Source organism: Balaenoptera physalus (assembly GCF_965194825.1).
Source record: "Balaenoptera physalus genome assembly, chromosome: 9".
Classification (NCBI taxonomy): Eukaryota; Metazoa; Chordata; class Mammalia; order Artiodactyla; family Balaenopteridae; genus Balaenoptera; species Balaenoptera physalus.
In genome coordinates, this window is record NC_138888.1 from 59,696,201 (window position 1) to 59,715,932 (window position 19,732).

At 41.6% G+C, this 19,732-nt stretch overlaps 1 long non-coding RNA gene across 1 annotated transcript; it reads left to right on the forward strand.

The window, feature by feature from the left end:
• The first annotated feature begins 354 nt into the window (after positions 1–354).
• LOC309667198 lies at positions 355–16,231 on the forward strand. The gene is made up of 2 exons (XR_014267611.1): positions 355–9,942; positions 15,117–16,231. It is a non-coding gene; the product is annotated as an uncharacterized lncRNA (long non-coding RNA).
• Positions 16,232–19,732: the final 3,501 nt, after the last annotated feature.

Genomic DNA, 19,732 nt, shown 5'->3' on the forward strand with positions numbered 1-19,732 from the left:
GGAAGGAATCACGTAACTGACTTTTGGCTTTCACAATTGCCTAGGTGTATGACCTTTTGGAGTTTGGGGAAAACAAACAAAACGGGGGAATCGAGGAAAAGAAAACCTCTATTGCAGGTAAGAGAGATGGAGAAGGAGCCAAGGAAGGCCAGATCCAGAAAGCAGAAGAGTGATTGCTAACTAGAAGGGCAAGGAGGGGTCTTCCTGAAAAAGAACCAGCAGGCAAAGGCTACAGATCTAGACTCAGTGTCAGAGAGGTGGTGTAGGATAGATTAAAAAAAAAAATCTAGGTTGACTTTCACTAACCCATGGGGAATTGGACCTAAGTTATATCTGAAGCTTTGTTTATCTCATTCTTTTTAAAAATCATAAGATGGAGAATTCTTTTTCCCCATTAGCACAAAAGCTCAAAACTGTAAGAAATTTGTTTCTTTTGTTCACAGCTGTGTCTCTAGTACTTAAAGCAGTTGTAGTTGCTCAATAAAAAAATGCTTATGTAAACAAATAAATGAACTTTTCCCCTGTATTTCCCCCTCTTTCAATTTTTCTTCCTTTTTTATCTTTGTTAAAAAAGAGATTGGTATCGGTAGAGAAAGTGCATTCCAGGAGCTATGATGGTTGCATTCTGGGGCAATTCGGGGTGGGTGGATGAGAAGAGTATGGTTGTATTTTCTCAGTGTTAAATGGGCCCAGACTGTTGAGCCTTCAGGGTTCTGCTTCATCCGTTATTATTCGTAGTTGCTACTCTCTGGTATCAGCTGGTCTAATTACAGCAGCCTCCCCATTTTTGTCCTACTTACTGTTTAAGTTTGCTGCTTCTCCAAATCTAGGAAGAACTGAAGAGTGTCTAAGAACATGTCACTAAATCTGTTAAATCGTCAACCTCATTTTATATATATTTCTAAGTCATGGCCAAGGGCAAAAAGTCTCCATCTTTTTTTAAATTAATAAAGAAAAATAAAAAGAGGGAAAAAGAAAACCATAAATTTTTTACATACATGTAATTCCATGTACGAGTACCAATTCTTTCCCTTGCATATCCACTTGAGACTAGTTCTGGTAGCATCCTTCAAAGCCCAAGTGCATTAATTCCATGAAGTCTTTCCCAATTAGTCTCATTTTAGTTCGCCTTCTCTGAACAGCTATGACATTAATTTTTTACTTAATCATGAATTATGGCATACAATTCCCTAATTGATGTTTGCGGATTTTTTTTCCCCAGCTATATTTTAATTTCCTTGAGGACAGAATCCTGCCTCATACAGTGTTAAGATATCTATCTCCTCGGCTCCCAAAACAATGCTCTGTGTATAGAGGGTACACGTTGGTTTGCCAATTTGTTCATCACACCAAATGCCCAGGGAGAGCTTCTACAAAATTTTTACTAAGCCAGGAAAGGACAGACTAGATTCTCTGGCCTGCCAAAACCCAGCATATACACTGGTCACCACAGCTTCCTAGTCTGTTAAGTCTTTCAGTTTGTTCCTGATAAGAAAGGAGAGTAGGGGAAACTTATCTTCTCCTTGAGAGAGGCAAAAATCATGTGTGGGACCATCTGACCCTCTAGCTTAGAAGTTAATGTTTGGTCCTAAGTCAAGTAACTTTCCCTTTACTTGTTCTTGGAGTTTTCCAAAGAATAGTAACTTATCCTTAAAAAAAAAACAACACAAAAAACAAAAACAAACAAAAAAACCCCCAACTCTGGGATCTTAATACAAGAAGAACTTGTATTATTGTTATTTAACCGTTGCTATTAATAGTTATATATTTTGTATCTGTCCCCTGGGGACTGAAATGAACCCTAGACATCTTAATTACATATAATGTCACTCTCTCTAACCTGTTACGTTCCACAGGGTCCCTAAATTCTATGTAATGAGACTATTTCTGGCTTCTACATGTTTCTTCTTTCATCTCATATTATATCTGGGCTTGCAAAAGCAGGAAATTTAAACAGCACCAAAGTGAGAGAGAGAGAAAGAGAGACTTGGCATTGTTTCTAAAGACTGACAAGCTTTTTTTTGAAATTCTATTTTTCCAGCAAAAGTTTCAGATTCCCTTTGACTTTATTATTAATACCCTGAGGGTTCATGCATGATGATACAAAGATGATGTAGCCAAAATATAATTGTGTTTGAAACTTTTTAGCTTAATTCCTCACTTTTCTAATCTGTAAGCCTCAAAATTATGAAAAAAATACCATAAATTTAATTTCCCTTGTTAATGTTATTTTCTCTTTAGTTACAAGATTAAAATCTAATATAGTACATCTGGGATTTTCTTTTCATTGAATTTGGACTATAGTATTTATGGGGAAATTGTCTTTTATTTATTTGGTGTAAGATACATTGAAAACAGTAGAATATTAGAGCTATAAGTGGTTCTGGTTGCATGTTAGCATTACCTGCAGAGGTTTTAAAAAATATGGAGATTCTGTCCCAGTAGATCTGTGATGAGGCCCAGAAGTTTGGAATTCTAATATAACTGGTCTACCTATAGTTTGGAAACACTGGTTTAGATTTTACTTTGTGGGATTCCAAAAACTGGTATAAGATACTGATCAGAGAGAGCCAGGTTTTTTTTCCCCTGGGTCTAAGTTACCTGTTGGTTTTAACTTCAGCACGTTTGGGGCTTACGTTAATGACATAAAACAAATAGCATGCACTCTGAGTGCCCAAAAGCACTCCTGCCTGACTATTGCTAAAAATCATTGCAGCTCCTGAAGGTGTTTTTTATATACGACCATAGCGTAGGTAGCTGTTGTACTGGGAGAATCGTTTTCAGATTTTCTTCTTGTTATTTTTCAGCGAAAGCAGTCAATTCATTCTAGATAAAGTAGACCTGGTTTTGCCAATGAGGGAAGTGTGAATTGTTTAGATTTTTCAAAAACCTTGATATTTTATTTTATTTCTTTATTCTTAAACCTTGATATTTTAATAAATGTTCTAAGGGCTCTGGACAGGACACCTTGCAGGGAATGATTTTCTCAGAATAGCTGAGCTTCCAGATAACTGAGAGTTACTCAACAGCCACCATCTCATTCTTTCTCCTTTATGTTTTTGTGCCAGGCACATAGCTGCTCCTCAAGAAATACCGTTTAAAGAATAAGTGGATCAAGCCATAAGTCTCCTCTTATTGTTATTGTATATTATGAATATCTCTGCCTTTTAGACTATGGCAAATGTAATTTAACTTTTTTTTATGATTGCTTATGCCATCGTGCTGAGCTCTAGTGCCCTCGGGGGTCTGTTGTAGTATGCAGAATGTTTTTATTCTACACTAAATGATCCTAAACTGCTGTGATTTTTACTTCTTTTGTTTGCCTTCTATAGTTATTCTTCCCCCTGTTTCCATCCTTGCTGTTAAGCCATCAGCTGTCACTCGTTACTGTTACCGATGTGCCTCTTCTATCCTCTTTTTCTTTTAATTTGCTGCTCTTATTGGGCTGTTTATTTGGAAACCATATCACCAAGCCTATTAGAATTTCCAGAGAGGAAAAGTAGGCCTCGAGTAAGAACCCTAGGAAATCCTTTCTGATAAAGCTCACTGATGAGGGTATGTTCTGTGGTGTAGACGGTGGCTGTTAGAGGTCTCTTTTGTTCGTTTCTTGGTTCTCAGCTGTTTTCCAATAAAGCAAGTGCTGAGTAAACAAAGTGACAATGTGTCTTTAAAGAGGAGTGAGGTTCCCTCTACTCAGTACTCTGTAATGACCTATATGGGAAAAGAATCTAAAAAAGGGTGGATATATGTATATGTATAGCTGATTCACTTTGCTGGGCACCTGAAATTAACACGACATTGTAAATCAACTAATACTCCAATAAAAATTAAAAAAAAATAAAGAGGAGTGAGGTTCCCTTCTTCTACATTTCAACTTCTTATACTTCTTGGCAATTAGAGATGGTTGGCAAGCATTTCTGTCTCCAAGCCTCTCCTTTCAGAAAGGAATCAGCTTGAACCCGATAAAGCAGTTCAGGGCAGTTTGAGGTTGAGACCCAGTCTTCTTAGGCCCAAGGTGGTGGAAAGGGCTGGCTCCTCTACCTTCAAGCCTTTATGAAGCAGAGTAGAAGGGAGGGGAGAATTTCTAACCCTGTGAGGAAAGCAGGGCGAGTATTTCACCCTCATTTATTACTCTCAGTTTACAGATGAGGAAAGTAAAGCACTGGCCATAAAGTGGCCACTGGGACTCAACTTTAAACTTCTGCTAACGTTAAATTCCACTCGTTATAGTTGCTTTACCTCATGGGCATCTCGGCCCTCCCCTTATATGGTGGCTTTCAAGACTGGTGAGCATGTCCACTGGAAGCTTCCCCTTTCCTGGGTTTTTCGGGAAAAACTGCCTCTCCTCCTTCTCCTCCTCCCTCTCAGGCCCCTCCTTCTCAGTCTCATGGCAAACTCCCCTTCCCCTTCCTGTCATCTGAACACGGATGCATCCGAGAGCTTCATCCTTAGTCGTCTTCTTTCCTTTCTCCTTACGTTTGCCCTGGTGATCGCAACCTAACCATGGCCCTGCCTGATTTGATTTGCTTCTTAAAAACAATGACAATAACAACACAGAAGAAGACCCCCTGGAGCAGTTACCTAAGCACGTGGAGTCCCTGAGAGACCAGCAGGTGGCTTCCTCAGGCCCCTTTCCCATCTGCCTGCTTCCATCCTCCGTGTTCGTTGGCTACCATGGTTACTCTGTCTCCTTTGGCTCCAGTCTTTGGCTCCCACTTTCTGTCTGGCCCTTCAGATGTGGCCTGTTTACCAGACTTGACCCTTGGCTTTCCTTTGGCGTTAGGTCCTTATAGCCAACAGAATTCTAGACCTGGCCACCTGAATGCCCTATAGCAAGTTATAGCAAACTCAACATGTCCAAAATAAAACTGGTTATCTACCATCTCAGCCAGTAACTTCTGAGTCATTCTTTCATTCACATCAGCTCCAACTCTACTTCCTGTCAATGCTTTCTTCTGAATATACTACTTATTTGTCTCCTGCTATGTATATCTGTATCTTTCATATCGCTGCATGAAAAACTGCCACAAATTTAGAAGCTTAAGACAACACACATTTATTATCTCACAGTTTATGTGGGTCAGGATGTCAGCTTGCTGCCTCCTACCTAGAGGAGCCTAGAGGCTCCTGCAGATCCTCGCCATGTGATCCTCTCATAGGCCTTCTCATAACAGAGTAGCTTGTTTCTTCAGGGCCAGCAGGAGGGTATCCGTGATGGTTCCAGTCTCTGACCTCTATATACTTTTTTTAAGGGCTCATCTGATTAGGTTGGGTCCATCCAGGATAATTTCCCCTTTGAGTAACTCACAGTCGACTGATTAGGGACTTCAATTACCTCTGCAAAATTCCTTCACCTTTGGTGTATCACAGAATGAAACCCATCATATTTTTAGTCCTCCCTCACACTCAAGGGAAGTGGGTTTCACAAGGAATGTGCACCTGTGGGTGGGAATTTTGGGGCCATCTCAGCATTCTGTCTGCCACAATATCTCATGACCTCCTGCCTGAAAATTATAGCCCCTTCCATATAGATCTTCCCTCCTCTTCCTATTCTAGTCTATCTAGCCTCAAATCCACCTTCTACACTATTAGCCCAGTGATCTTTCCAATGGGTAAATATGATCAAATAATTATCCAGCTCAACTCTTCAAATGTTTGCTAAAAAAAAACAACCCCCAAATCCACAAAAAACCAAAATAGGATAAAACAGATTCTTTCAGGTAGCATATAAGACTTTTTATGATCAAACCCTTAGTAGTTTCCAGGCTCATCTCTTACTTCTTTCCTCCTAACATCAAATATTGTGCTTCAGCAAGCAAGCAAGCACACAAGCAAGCATGTATTTCCCTGAACACACGGTACTTTTTTCATTCCTCTAAGTCTTTGAATTGGCTGTTCCTCTACTTTCCTGAGATTCCATCCTCCAACGTGCACAATGATGGTCTGACTTACGAAGTGCAATGCATTTTTCAAATCTTACCTCCTTAATGATGTTTTTCCGACTCACCTGCTTTTTCTGCGCTCCACCGTACTTCCTCCACAACTGCACTGGTGCTGTCCTCTCTGGAGCCCGAGAAGGAGTGACACTTGTCAAGATGTGTCTGTGATCTGCTGGGAGAGACCCCATAGAAATGTGTTGCCATTGAGGCTAAGGAACCTCCTGGGAAAAGAAGTCAGGCTCTGTCCTTTTCCAAGATTCAGGCAGGTTTGGTGATGTCTGCACAGCCAGTGGGGTGGCCTGGCTCAAGGCCTTGCCAAGGAGGTCAAGGAGCCTCTTGGAGGCTTGGATTTGTCTCCTGGCCAAACGCACATTGGCCTCATTCCGATGAGTCTGAATCCTGCGGGTCTGCAGGTGCTACTTCACTAAATTCTGTAAAATTTCTTTAGGGTCTACAACATGGTGAAACACAAACAGGAGAAGGTTATATCCTCTTAATCGGCCACAGACGGTAGGCTGGTCTTGACTAAGGAGATTTTGGACAAGGGAAAATGGGCGAGGGTAATAGAGGTGTGGAGGAACAGTGTGCACTGCCTTGGTCACAGAAGCAGCTCTGGTAGGGTGGCAGGGGAGACTCTGTCCTACAGGAGGAGTGGCAGCGTGTGTCTGATGGGAGAGGAAATGTTTGGGCCTCTGTGTGGGGAGCCTCAGTGATGAAGCACACAGACGGTCAAACCGGGAGAAATTTTGTTGCATACCGATTCTCATTTTGAGCCGTAATTGTTATCACATTTTGTCTCTTCACTAGACAGTATTCATTTTTGGGGATAGACACTGAGTTCCCACAGCTTGGTATACCTGAAATTTAACATGCAGTGGATGAATGAATGAATGACTCTTTTCACCGTATGGAACTGAGCTCTTTGCACTCTTAGGAGCACTGTATGCACAGAACTTTGAAAACAGATTGGGCATGCGTATTTAGTCTTAGGTGAAAGCCTTTGGGAGGTCTACTGGATTGTCTATTGCAAACGTTAAAAATTGTCATACAGTAGTGTGTGTTCATGTGTTCCTGATAGAAAATAATAATTTTATCGGAAATAATAATAATAATATTTTATTATCTGTTTCAGAGATACTTAACCTCACTGGTCTGGCAGCTTATCCAAGGAAACTTCTTTTTCTCCTGTTCGCTACGGAGCGCATATTAGGCCACTGGAGGGAGAAGAGTGGACAACGTGGTGAGTAGTTTCAAAGTGGTTCTAGATGATTTGAAAACTACAGGCACAGATGATCTCCAAGGCCCCCTTTCTGCTTCATATGTCCCCGGCAGCTGTATCAAATTGATCCTATTTGACCATGAAACATGGAGTACTTGAAATCACCAGACTCTTCTATTCCTAGCCAGGGGAAGAAAAAACTAAAAGGAAAAAGATTTCTCTTATTGGACTCAAAGTTTGGCAAGGTTACAGATGTGATCAGGAGCTCGGGGCTGGATGTACAGAGACATTGGTCAGCAAAATTGTCTATGATTGAATGGCTGGTTCCACTGTAATTCCATTAGCCTCATTTCTTTCTTTTTTTTTTTTTTTTTGTAGAAACAATTAGAAAATTCAAATGCTGTATTCGTAAATTGCATTTGGGATTTAATGGTGGTATTCTCTCCCCAACTGGAATGCCTCTGTGAGTTGCCCTCTAATTCCCATTTATTTTTCCTTTATGCTTGAGCCTAATTCACATGTGGCTCAGAATAAAAGCACTTTATGCAATCTCTTAACTGTTAAATTTGTCATCCATAGAGGTCTTGGGGTCCTGACAGGATGCCACTCTTTTGACTGCTAATGTTAAAACAGGAGCTCTCAGGAAATGTGGCAAAAGGGCTAACATTTGAATGTAGCTGTTCTCTTAAAATATATATTTATATTTCAGTTATAGTCATCTTGCTATTGACTTAAGCTATTTATTTTTTGATCTTGAATGGAATCTCCCAGTGCTTATCTCGAAGCTAATAAACATATTTATTATGTGTGTTTGTATTAAAACAGCATTATTTTCTAAATTATGTGAATTAGGTACAAAAACACAGGGAAATTTATTTACAAAGCACAAGATGCGGGAGATGCAGTTGGGAATTTGAATGTAGAATCATTTGCTCTTTATCCTCTTGTAGAGTCAATAAATAAAATGTTGCTGTTGTTGTTTGGTCAATTTATTGGAACTCTCCATATTTTACTTATTTGTTTTTACCGTATTTCTTTGTCAGAAGAATTGAGTTGGTTGTGGGTGTTTATTAGATTCTTGTTGACTTCATTTCAGGAATAGGTACTGATAGTTGCTCTCACCTAGAATTGGTCCATGTGAACTTTGGTTGGCTGAATCCCTTTGGCCCAACCAGGGAAACTTTTCCAGAAATTAGGTCTAGCCAGGGTAAACATCATGTGAAATGAGCATGAAGAAGTAGCAGGTAAAGCCTACGTGATTGAGACTAAGTGAACTATATATCTATAAAGGAATACTCCAGTGAATAAGTATTTGTTGAGAATTCACAACATGTCCAGTACTGAGGGTATACATATGCTCTTCCTTCAGGAATCCAAAATGTGCTGAAATTTGCATTCACTTTCACAATGAATGTGATATGGCACATATGTGACATATACATACATCAGTGCAAAGAATACGGCAGTTGGAATTAAATAGGGATTTCAAATTCTGACTTGGCTACTTATTCTGAGTTACCTTTGTTAAGTCATTCAATCAACATGAGACTCTTTTTCCATTTGAATTATATACTGACGACAATAAATACCTTCCCGGTTGTTGTCAGTGTTAGAGGTAATGTATATACAGTACATTGCATAGGGCCTGACCTATAAGGAAACTTAATGACAGATGATAACACGTAAACATGTATGAAGTGGGGTTTCATGATTTCAAATAGGCTGAGAACACAGATTCACGTTGTTTATGATTGCTGATATTGTCAGAGCCCTTCTTCCAATCATACAACTTGATGAAAATTGTCAGCAACAGCGTTCTTACAAAAGCAATCACACCCTAGCAAGCCAGGGAAATTCTCCTTAGATGATCCTCTATGTCTCAAAAGACGAGTAGTTGTGGCTCCTTGAGGTGCCAAACATTAATTCATACTTTTTTTTCTGAGAATTTGTGCTTTGTACAACCAGAAATCTCTGCACACTTGCCTTGCGGGGGGAGAAAGCGGGGTGGCCATTCTCTGGGAGGGTAGGCTGGCTGAATCTCACCAAAGGCACGTCTTTCTTGGGAAGGAGCAGAGGACGTTTCCCCAATCCTTTTTGTCAACACAGTGGGAGTTATCTGAATTTCATTTGGGTATTACGTGCTGTGTGAGTTGGGTTTCTCTCTGTTAGAAGAGCTGCTGTTATTGGATTAAAACCACAGTTGTTGGGAAGCACTTAAGACTCCATGGGGGATTTCTCTAGCAAATAGCAGGGTCAGAGTTTTGTTTTTTTCTCTTTTCTAGTAACCCCACTCACCAGGGATTCCTGTTTTCGAGGTAACTATATCACATAGCTGAAGACCAAGGGGATGCAGAATTTCTTTCTTACTACCAAGGTGCCAGACTAGTCAGCCCAGAAATTATCCAAAGCTTGATTTGGCTCTTGGCTATGGGATGGGACCACAGCCTATTTGGGGACACAGAATTCAACCGTAGGGGAGAATTTCGTAGGCAGCAACCTCCAGGTAAACCCACACATTCTTATGTTGGGTAAAAAGGCCACCTTATGAATATTAACTCACGCCCTGATTCTCCTGTGGTTTACATTCACTGTAGATTTTATCTTTGAAGACAGCCCCTGGCATTTACCAGAGTGATGTTCTCCTTTAGGTAAAAGCTGGAGGCCAATGCCAGAACCACTGGGATGTGCAGGGTGGTACTCGCCTGCCCACTGGACCAAGAAACCGAAAGCCTGCGTTCTAGCCCCAAACCTCATCTGCCAGCGCTCAGCCAACAAATCTACCCGGTAAGGAGAAGTGCATTCGGATGCCTTGAAAGTTTAGCATCTGCTTCTCTTTGGCCCCTGCTGCTTCAGAAAAACATTCGGAAGTTTCTACTGGATTTGGATGAGACAGAGAAGGTGTATTTTCCCCATCTCTAGAAACCTGCACCCCACTTGGGGAGCTTCATTTACATGCACATCGGGTGCTGTCTGACTGCCTCGGACTGTACCTTTGAGCGGATCCGATGGGATCTCCACATGCATGTAAATGAACCTCCCTTAGCCTGAGCCTTGCTCCAAAGAGGCAAAGAGCAGGCTTTTCTTGAAACTTGTTACCGCGACAATCTCAAACCAGACTCCCCAATAAGGAATTTTTTTTTTTTCTTGCTTGTGTGTGTGTCAGGAGGATGCCACGTAACTTGGTTTTCCAGACCGAGGTAATTTATTTAAACATGGATTATTTGAAAAATGGGAAGGGATACAGGGCTTGATTTTAATCCCTGCTAACACAGAGAAAAGAATGCTCGTGTCACAACTCAGTGAGTGTAAAAATTAAAAAAGGCTGAGACTATTGTTTGAAAACAGGCAAAATAATTAAAATTATTATGGAATAATCACATATCACACAACAACCTCCCACTCTTACGATCAACAATCCAAAACAGCTCCTTCAAAACGGGCCCAAGGGCAGAGGTTCTGTATATCATTCAAAGACCATCTGTCGTGCAATTCCTGTAGCGCCTTTGCACTATTCTGAGGGCAGGCTGAAATTTAGTCCTGGCAGTTCTCTTTCCATTTACTAACAAACAGCAGTGATGGCAGATAAATACGGCAAACAATAGGTGTTTGTAATGAACTGGAAAGAGATGGGGAGTTCTGCATCCAGCACCAGAATCAGAAGTTTTGGGTCCTGTGCTGGGCTCCTGAGACCCCCAGGGCTTGTTCTTGCCATGTGGCAGCTCAGACAGACATCTGCGGGCTGAGCAAGGTTTCCACGCGTTCAGCCAACCTGCTCAGGGCCTGATTTAAATAAAGTTCTTTTTTCTTAAAAAAATTAATAATCACAAAGACTCAAAGTTAGGGTTTTTTTTTGTTTTTTCCATCATTGCTGTTGGTCCAGGAAAGTCAAACATGGCACATGGTTCCCAAAGTTGACTTTTTTTTTTTTTAAAAAAATTTATTCATTTATTTATGGCTGTGTTGGGTCTTCGTTTCCGTGCGAGGGTTTTCTCCAGTTGCGGCAAGCGGGGGCCACTGTTCATCGCGGTGCACGGGCCCCTCACTATCGCGGCCTCTCTTGTTGCGGAGCACGGGCTCCAGACGCGCAGGCTCAGTAATTGTGGCTCACGGGCCCAGTTGCTCCGCGGCATGTGGGATCTTCCCAGACCAGGGCTCGAACCCATGTCCCCTGCATTGGCAGGCAGATTCTCAACCACTGCGCCACCAGGGAAGCCCCCCAAAGTTGACTTTTTAGTTTGCAGTCTGTACCTTTATTCGGAGGCCACGGCACCTTCCATAACTCCCCTCGCTCATGTCTTCTAGTGTCCTGTCTCATTCTGTGGTTTTACAGAGCTGGTTAGAGCATAATCGCGATCGTGATGCTCCATGCGGTGTTAATTTTCCTTGTTTCAGAAGTATCAGTTTTGAGATTTGATTGTTTGCTGTTGAATCAGGAAGGCAAGATATTGTTACATCCACCTTCAATAATTAACAGTTTTAAGTCACAAATTAGTAATACCTGAGAAACTCTAGATTAACGCTGTGGTTTTGAATGTTCAGAGCAAGCTAGAATTCTGACCCAAACCCTCTTTTAAAATCGTTTGTTGGTCACTTTTCTGTGAACCGTATCTATGTACACACAAGCTCACAGGTTCATATACCCAGCTCTCCATACCCTATTTCTACCCCATTTCCTCCCCCCTCCCAATCTCTCTGTTTGTCTGTCTGTCACACACACACCTCCACACTCACACAAAATTCATTAGGCAGAAGTTTCTGGAACACTTCCCAGCAGGTTCAAGAATGGATCACATAATGAGTGGAACAGTGTTATTTGCAATAGGCACAGAACTTTTAATAATTTAACTTCTAGTTGGAGTAATAAAAAGGTTGTTCCAGCTCATCTTGTAAAATTAACACTTCATGCCACAGAGACCCTTGTCTATATTGATAAGGAGCCCATGTGGACCTTAAGTAGCAAGGCCGCCCTAGACATGTGAAGTGGGCTCTGGGGAGGGGTTGCATTTGTGTAGTCTGCAGTTCAGGCCACTGAGGAGCTGCAGTGGGTGGGTGTGGAGAAGTTCAGAGGCAAATCCCCGTCCTCCATTACTGAAACTCCAAAAAGGCAAGGAGCTGATATGGGGAGCTCTTCCCATACTGCCCCGACTTGGGTTCTCACTGACAATTCTGTCAGCATGGTGTGCTCAGCTCCTGTGCTAAAGCGCTAATGACACTCAGGTTGTAATTCATGCAGGTTTTTATTTCCACCACCACTTTGCAGCAAGCATAGTTTTAAACTCAAAACAACTGAGTGATTAAAAAAAAAAATTCCACTTGGAAGCCTAGGATTTTAGAGTCATAAGGGACTTTAGGGGATTATTTACTTTATAGATGAGGCAAATTGAAACTTAGAAAAGTTAACATGATTTTCCCAAAGTCATTCAGTAGAGGAATAAGGACCATATTTGGGGCTTTCCAATCCTAGGTCAGTGCTTTTCGTCACACCACACTGTCCCTTTAGGTCTTGGTAGCATAGGTCCCTGAATCATACCGTGCTTGGTGATTTAAACTGACGTACAAGTGGAATTTGTGGAATCACAGGATTGGAAGACGCCAACCTTTAGACCAATCTGTGCCAGTATTACGATAGCATGGCGGACAATTGAGGCATCTCTTCAGTCTTTGTGAACTAATTGCCAGAGCCCTCTCACGTGTGCAGTCCTCTGTGTCATTTTAGTTGGTTCTGTATGTAACAGATCTGTTTACTTATCTGGCTGTTGGCAAATAACTATAATTCAGGATACCTGACTTCTAGAACAGTTTTTTTTTCCCCTTCCCACTCCACCATTTTTTTTTCCCCTACAGGGTGGGGAAGATCCCATTAGTTGGATACTTTTGCCACATGCGATTTCTTCCCTGCCCAGTGGTGTGCTGGTGGTGCCACTCTTGAGAGCCAGTTTTTGTCAGGAATTTTGCAAGTTAGTTGTTAAATGGCTGACAGCTTTAAAAGGACCGCGGCGGATTATTTACACCACAGAAATTGGCAAACATTACAAGTCAGGGCAACCCCTCCCCAGAGGGCTGGTTGTTCAACATTTCCCAGCACACGATGGCTCCTGGCCTTACTTTCCTATCTTTCCTAAGACCAACAGGTGAATTAAAAGAAAAGTTAAAGCTCAGTACTTTTACTGCTGCTGGCCGTCCAGTGAGACAAAGGTAAACGACTCTACGTATAGCAAGTCTGTACTAACCAAACAATAATCTGACAGCATTATTGTTTTCATTACTGGTACTTGTAGCGGTGACTTCATTGGAGACACATAGAAATACTTACTTCTAGACCTTTCTAGAACCGTCTCACTGCTCATATAGACAATATTTCACAGGCCATGTCCATGTATGCTGCCAGAAAGGAATTTGTTAGACTACTGAATAAATTCAACGCATCTCCATTTAATGTCTGTGGATTCTTACCCTCTCCCTGTTTCAGACGAGGAAATGAAGGCCCTGGGTTATGCTGGCTCTTACTGGGCTTCCAGGGCACGTGCAGGCTTTGTCTCTGCCAGGATAAGTCAAACTGGAACGCGTGCCGAAGGCAGATGCTGCTAAAAACCATACAGGGAATCGAGCTACTCCAGTACCTCCTGGATGGTAGAGTCAAAACAGCGAAGAGAGAGTTTCAAGCTCAATGCCAGGTCGACGCCTAAGTCACCAAACCTGGTTAATAAATTAGCCATTTTGTGAAAACCTATGTGTGCATCTCTGGATAGTATTTTTTCTGGTGAGGCTTCCTCTTCTGTCCTCCTGTTTGAACTTGAGTGACTACAGTGGGTTATCTGAGCACCACTTTTCCTTGCAAGGGATCAAGTGTGAAATTTCTTTCCCTGTCCAAAACAGTGACTATCCTAACTGCTGACAATGTTTTGCACTGGAAAACATAGAATAGAGGAGAACTGAAATTTAGTTCTAGTCCGTTAGTGCTAGACCAGCCTCGTGACACTGGGCAAATGACCCAATCACTTAGAGCCTCGGTACACCCATCCCTAAATGAGACTAAAACTACTGGATCTGTATGTATACATGTGACAGCAGGATGGTAATTTTCTAATACAACCACTTGGGCTCCCCTCTTCCCATCATCCACATTTTCTTCATATAACTCATGTATTTTTACATCTCCCACACCTCTTTTAATATTCTAAATGAAGTGCTCTATCTTTATAGCTGTGATTCTTAAAGAGTGGTCTCCAGATCAGCAAGGCCAACATCACTTAGGAATTTGTTAGAAATGCAGTTCTCAGGCCTGACCCTGGATCGGCTGAATCAGAAACTCCTTACGTGGGGGCCTAGCAATCTGTGTTTTGACCAACTTTCCAGGTGATTCTGGTAGACAGTGTCAGGGAGTCAGATTGAGGGGTGAATGTGAGGAGTAGGATGACACGTGTGGGGAGCAGCCGTCTCAAAATCCCTCTGGCGGTCAAGGCCAAAGTTTTCTCTAAAGCTGGGTTACTTTTATCCAGTTTGCAAAAGGCATACCAGGTACCAGCTTGCAAAAGTGAAGAGTCTGAGATGACGATCGTTAATCGTAAAAGCAGTAATAATGTGTGTGTAGTGCTTTTTTTTTTTTTTAAAGTTAATTTATTTATTCATTTTTTTTTTAATATTTATTTTTGGCTGTGTTGGGTCTTCGTTTCTGTGCGAGGGCTTTCTCTAGTTGCGGCGAGTGGGGGCCACTCTTCATCGCGGTGCGCGGGCCTCTCACTATCGCGGCCTCTCTTGTTGTGGAGCACAGGCTCCAGACGCGCAGGCTCAGCAGTTGTGGCTCACGGGCCCAGTTGCTCCGCGGCATGTGGGATCTTCCCAGACCAGGGCTTGAGCCCGTGTCCCCTGCATTGGCAGGCAGATTCTCAACCACTGCGCCACCAGGGAAGCCCGTGTAGTGCTTTTTACGTTTCAGTATTTTTACCTCATTTTCTCAGTTGAGGCTTGGAGCTGGCAGCTAGAAGAGTGATGGTGAGAGGCTGTGATACTCTGCGTGGAGGCCTAGCATCTTAACAGGCTGATTTCCATTCAAGGAGCAATGTGGTCCCTGCTCCCAGGCCACGTTCCCTGGAGTGTGGTGATGGGCAAAACGCCACCGGTGCCACACACAGATTCTGCTGCTCTCTCGGATTTGGATCAACCATCTTTTCTGGGGAATTGTGGATCCAGCAGACCAATAATCACTTATCTCAACCAATGACAGATACCACAAGGGAAGTGATTTTCACATTTAAGTCACCCAAGTCCATGACCAAACAAGTTACAGTGTAGATGGAAAAACTCTCGTTTCTGCAGCTCGTGGGTGAGAAGAGCCTGCTGACTGGGAATTATTTACACCGCAAGTCAGAAGGGGCTGCAGAATCGGGTGACATATGGCCCTCGGGCCTCTCACTCCTGTGATTGGCAGGTCACACTCTCTGATTTTTTGACTAAGGCCTGTCACAGTTGAAAAGACAGCTAGTGAAATGGTTTTCACTTCACTGAGGGCGATGCCACAGGTCACCCAACGCTGCTACCCCAACAGTGAAATGCTGCAGTGCCTCTCCATTAAGGACCCTGCTCAGAGTAGTTTCACTCTGCTTTGTGTTCCTGCTGGATGAGAAGGTTGCCAGATGGACCAATGGAAAGAAGAGGAAACACCGTAACTTACACGTATTTGCCAAAGCTGACAAGACGATGTATTATTTATTAACAGACTTACAGGGAAGTTAGAATCACAACTGAGCAAATATGAGAAGGAAGTGTGTCCAAAATAGCTTGTTTTGGACAAGAATTAAGAAACAAACAAGAAAACACCGCAGCAACATGCTGATGAAGTAGGAAATTTATAAGGAAGATCTAGAAACTCAAGAGTGTCTTTCAAGGGATAAATTTGATCTGATTTGATAGAATCTGAAGTACAGTTGGTGGCAAACCTCTGCAGAGTTTCCCTGGCTTGTACACATCACACAAAAGCATATATTCATTAATGCAAATACATATTTAATTGTCCTTAAAGTGAAGTTATGTAGCATTTAGAAATGAATAAATGCATAGCCTTTGGGATTGTTCATGGTGACATCTGTCATTCATTGTGTGTGTGTGTGTGTGTGTGTGTGTGTGTGTGTGTGTGTGTGTGTGTGTGTGAGAGAGAGAGAGAGAGAGACAGAGACAGAGACAGAGACAGAGAGAGAGAGGCCTCAATCTCATCAGTGATGGTCTTCTATGGTTTCAGAGAAGGATGTGGTTCATTCTGGACATTTGATAGAATTTGAAATGGTAGGGAGCCTGACCCTGTGTGCATTTTTCTAAGCAACACCTCCCTTCTCTCTTTCTGTTTTTTCCTTTCTTTAAAAAGTTTTTAAATCTTGAATTGGTGCTCAAACTCATCATGGGACGTGATTAGAAAAACAGAAAATAACGTCAAATCTGATAACACTGGTGAAACATATCTTTAAAGGGATTAAAAAATCTAAAACCGCATGAATGTATGTATCTAGCTTTCACATCTTTGCTGCACCCTATTTCAGAGAGCACATTGATTTTTGAGTGTCGTCCTTGGTGCAGCTGTCGAGATCAGGAGATACTGCACAGTTTGTTCATCACAGGAAGGGCGGGTTCCCAGAATGGTTGAAGAGCAAATTGCACTGAGAGAAGTATATATTTGGTCAAAATAAAATAATTCTGTGGAAATGAAGATTTCTCCTTTTGTCTCGCCTTGTCTGTCTGTGGTTTTTAAAACAATTTTTCAACTCTTATTTTTCTTTCTCACAACTACTGACAGAAAAAAAATTAAACTTTGACTTCGATGTTTTAAACTTTCTGAGTGAGTTGATTGTACACATCATAATTAAAGACCAAACATTGGCTAATGTCCACCTGGTAAAAACCGATGGCGAATTAATTAAACAGAGTGCTTTTTATTCTATATAATCAAAGCTAGTTAGTCATTTCTGCTATTATGTGAATAAATATGAAAACAGTTAATCTGAAATCCATAGGTAGGTTTAAATTTAATTCCTATTGTAGTTGACAATAGGGACCCAGGCTCAATCAGTGTTTTTTTTTTACAGTGAGACTTTTTTTTCAACTTAAAGTAACAAGTGATCATCCTTTATGTTAAAAGTTTGAACTATATCCACAATTCATGAATGATTGTTTCTTGCCATGGATGTTATGATTAGATGTTATTATAGTGGTTTTATATATGCATGTTTGACGATACCTGGTGATTTATAGGGTTTATCACCATCTGAAATCCACCCCCCACCCCCTTTAGTCAGTTGGTGGTCTTTATTCAGAATGTCCTTTGCTTGTTGTATACCCAGCCTGGTCCATTAGTAGCTGTTTTTTCTTGTGTTTGTCCTTTCTCAGACATTTTGGTTTTGGCTGTTTGCACGTGAGGTCAAATGACAAAGAAATTAAAAATCCTGCCATCAAGTAAGCAAATGCCCCAGTTGACTTACTGAGTAAATTTGTTTTTGTGTAGTTGTGCACAATACAGCCTGACTGTAAGACATTGGAGGGAAGATGTGTCTATACTTCTAAGAGATATATTTCACCTTGATCTTGAGTTTGAAGATCATTCAAGTTGTGGCTCGCTCTTTCCTTCAGCAAACCTGTGTGATCCAAAAGTAGGCAGACTGGGGTAGGTGGCGAATTCCATCACCTGCCCCTTTGGCTTTCATTCAATTAGCAACAAGGCCACTTTTGCCCATTTCTGCCATAGAGTTCAGAGGGCAGGTTAGATATTCACTTTGAAGGGTCTTAAAGAGTTGTGTACATGACACTCCAGTTTTTTCACCCTCTCAGGATATCTTTCATTCTGAATCTCTAAGCAAATTGGAATAAGCTGAAACAGCTTTTGTCTAGTGAGTAGTGTTAAATAAAAATTATTAGCAATTCTTGACTTGTATTGATTTCAAATATTAAAAACTCTGTAAGCCTTTGTTTTTTGGTTATATGTAACCACTCTATCTGTTTTGGTGAATAGTGTACTGGTCTTCCAAATTCTGACCTAGTTCCTGAGATAGCTGATGATGTCTTTTTTCTCCGTTGGAAGAACTTTTTTAAGAACAGTACGTGCATCTTAAAATATTTTTCAGAATTAATTTTCAGAATTAAAGTTTATTGTAGAAAATATAGATTATCAAAAAGAAGACAATAAACATCACCTTTAATTTTACCTTCTACAGATAAGCACTCCATAATATGAGGAATTTACTTCTAGACATTTTCCTCTATGCATATAAAAAAACGAATATTATTTCCTTATCAGGGCTTAAGGGGTTAAAAGGGAAAGAGGATTATTTCACTTCTTGCTTACATTTTCAGCTCCCTCAAGGTCCCCTCTTTAACAGACTGTCTCTGGAGTGATTCAGGATGCCGAAGCAGTTGATCACTGAATAAATCTTCCCTGACTCTGAAAATGTTACAGTATAATGCAGCGCACACAACGCAGGTTGCAGCTGAACTGCTCTGTGGCCAGAGATGATCTCTGGGTAAAGAAACTGCTTGGAATTACCCAGGGGAGTTTGCATTTCTGTAGCGAAATAGTGAGCACAGAAATGGAATTGAGTGACTTGCTCAATATTTTGGCCGTATAAACACTAAACACTGGCTGGGGGAGCGGAAGATAAAAGAAATCTCGGTATCTTTTGATTCAGGGAAGAGAAGGATACCTTATAAATGTCACTCATTTGGAGAGCCCCAGAAATGGGCATTTCAAATACATCATCAGACGGCTGGCAGGATGGAATATCCTGGGAGCCCCATTTCTCTTGGTGCCACCGTGAACAAGAGAGCCGTAGCCATGTAGCATGAGGTAACGTCTGCTTCACAGAGCCTTGGAGCTTCAGATGTCGGCCTGTCCTCTGTGTCGATATTGGGATGTGAGAGGCGGGGTGGGCAGTTGCTGGGGAGGAACACTTCAAATAGATTTTCTGAGAGATCGGTTTTCTCAGCCTTCGGACAGTGAGAAATCAGTTCTTGCACTTGCATTTCAAGGAATATTTTCATGCCATTCTGACCATCAGAATCATTTTGAAACCTATCCCTCCAAACTGGGAGCTACTGGTCTTATTCAATTTTTGTATTTCCTGTGCTGAGGCAGGTGCCTGAAACATACTAGACGCCCAGTAAAAACTTACTGAATGAAGAAATGAGTGAATGTGTGTTGTTAGCAAAGGCTTAGGATTAGCTACAATGTGTGAAGGGCATGGCCATACACAGCAGAAGATCCTTTTGTGTACCATCTCTGCTTCAGGTACCAAGAAAAGTAAACCCTTAACTACGGCCACTATGGTCTAGTCCACGGAGGTTGCAAACTGTCAGTGTCAATTCAGTACAGAGACCCGTTTTCCAGGGGCATGAGGTGGGGGGAAGGGTGACAGAGGTGGCTCAGAGTATTAAAAAATATTCTCAATGTAAATGCCTTTGGAAGAAATATTTATTTTCTTAGACACACACTTACTTGTGTTAAAAGACATTGTCCTATACCCCCATTTACTTGCCTTTCTTGTGAAGGCATGTGAACTTGACAGCCTTGGTGTGGTGCAAAGCTTCTCCATAGACC